Source organism: Euprymna scolopes, unplaced genomic scaffold, assembly GCF_053919585.1.
Source record: "Euprymna scolopes isolate OS-2025 unplaced genomic scaffold, ASM5391958v1 sca1, whole genome shotgun sequence".
Lineage (NCBI taxonomy): Eukaryota > Metazoa > Mollusca > Cephalopoda > Sepiida > Sepiolidae > Euprymna > Euprymna scolopes.
This window is the reverse complement of record NW_027633102.1, coordinates 808,148-810,644: the sequence shown is the minus strand read 5'-3', so window position 1 is coordinate 810,644 and position 2,497 is coordinate 808,148.

The window sequence follows — 2,497 nt, the reverse complement described above, 5'->3', positions numbered from 1 at the left end:
CTTTCCAACATATGTCGGAGAAGCCGGGCGGTTGTGAAACCCCAGAAATGGTGTTGGTATTCGTCCAGACCCACCTCCGACACCTGAAAATGGTGGTCAAAAAAAACGTCGATTATACGAAGCGACATTTCTGGTCGGCGATTTTCCAGTTTTGCGCCTACCGCCATGTGGGGGTGGCAGTAGGCGTCGAAAAGTGCCTTCTCGACCGCTAGCGACACCACTACTTTATCGAGCTCTGGAGGCCCGCACACCGACCCGGGGGCCGCGGAGTCGACCCCGGGGGCCTCCTGGCGTCGCCGCCGCTCACTTGGACGCCTTCCGCAACCTGTGGTCCCGCTCGGGGCCGCCGGGAGCCTCGCCGACCTGACCGGTGTCGGTAGGCGTCTGGAAGCGCCCGGCCGACCTGGACGAGGTCCCCCTGGCCCCCGGGGGACACCCCTTAGTTGGATGGGGGTGCTGTCCCGGGCACACATGCAACCCGCGGCCGCCTACCGACAGCCCCCTTCGCTCGATCGCTACTCCTTTCCAACATATGTCGGAGAAGCCGGGCGGTTGTGAAACCCCAGAAATGGTGTTGGTATTCGTCCAGACCCACCTCCGACACCTGAAAATGGTGGTCAAAAAAAACGTCGATTATACGAAGCGACATTTCTGGTCGGCGATTTTCCAGTTTTGCGCCTACCGCCATGTGGGGGTGGCAGTAGGCGTCGAAAAGTGCCTTCTCGACCGCTAGCGACACCACTACTTTATCGAGCTCTGGAGGCCCGCACACCGACCCGGGGGCCGCGGAGTCGACCCCGGGGGCCTCCTGGCGTCGCCGCCGCTCACTTGGAGCCTTCCGCAACCTGTGGTCCCGCTCGGGGCCGCCGGGAGCCTCGCCGACCTGACCGGTGTCGGTAGGCGTCTGGAAGCGCCCGGCCGACCTGGACGAGGTCCCCCTGGCCCCCGGGGGACACCCCTTAGTTGGATGGGGGTGCTGTCCCGGGCACACATGCAACCCGCGGCCGCCTACCGACAGCCCCCTTCGCTCGATCGCTACTCCTTTCCAACATATGTCGGAGAAGCCGGGCGGTTGTGAAACCCCAGAAATGGTGTTGGTATTCGTCCAGACCCACCTCCGACACCTGAAAATGGTGGTCAAAAAAACGTCGATTATACGAAGCGACATTTCTGGTCGGCGATTTTCCAGTTTTGCGCCTACCGCCATGTGGGGGTGGCAGTAGGCGTCGAAAAGTGCCTTCTCGACCGCTAGCGACACCACTACTTTATCGAGCTCTGGAGGCCCGCACACCGACCCGGGGGCCGCGGAGTCGACCCCGGGGGCCTCCTGGCGTCGCCGCCGCTCACTTGGACGCCTTCCGCAACCTGTGGTCCCGCTCGGGGCCGCCGGGAGCCTCGCCGACCTGACCGGTGTCGGTAGGCGTCTGGAAGCGCCCGGCCGACCTGGACGAGGTCCCCCTGGCCCCCGGGGGACACCCCTTAGTTGGATGGGGGTGCTGTCCCGGGCACACATGCAACCCGCGGCCGCCTACCGACAGCCCCCTTCGCTCGATCGCTACTCCTTTCCAACATATGTCGGAGAAGCCGGGCGGTTGTGAAACCCCAGAAATGGTGTTGGTATTCGTCCAGACCCACCTCCGACACCTGAAAATGGTGGTCAAAAAAAACGTCGATTATACGAAGCGACATTTCTGGTCGGCGATTTTCCAGTTTTGCGCCTACCGCCATGTGGGGGTGGCAGTAGGCGTCGAAAAGTGCCTTCTCGACCGCTAGCGACACCACTACTTTATCGAGCTCTGGAGGCCCGCACACCGACCCGGGGGCCGCGGAGTCGACCCCGGGGGCCTCCTGGCGTCGCCGCCGCTCACTTGGACGCCTTCCGCAACCTGTGGTCCCCGCTCGGGGCCGCCGGGAGCCTCGCCGACCTGACCGGTGTCGGTAGGCGTCAGTCAAACTTGCTTAAGAGGCAAAGCCTCCTCACACCTTAAGAGAGTCACAGTTAGTCCCGCCGTTTACCCGTGGTCGTCGTCGGGGGTGCCGGTCGGTGTGTTTCGGCGTGTTTCTTTCTTACTTTAGCTCGCTCCTATAAGCTAACTCAGCAGCCCTGCTAAAATCAATTTATCATTATTTTCAATCTATCGAAAATCTTAATTTATTATTATTTTCCAACTATCGAAAATCTTAATAGAGTTGGGGTTTTTTGTTTGTTTTTTTTTTTAAATTCCATTGTAACAACAGACAGCCAGCCAGCAGCATGTGGTGTCGGTAGGCGTCTGGAAGCGCTTGAGGAGGGCAGAGGAGTTGGCAAGCTCGCTAAACTGCCCGCTGGTGTGGTGGTGTCGGTAGAGGCGTCTTGAATATACCCGGTCGCTCGATCGACGACGACGACGGCTAGGTGGCCGAGGAGGAGGACTACCTACCTACCTAGCCGAATAGCCGTGGTAGTCGTCAGTCAAACTTGCTTAAGAGGCGGCAAAGTCCCGCCGTTTACCCGTGG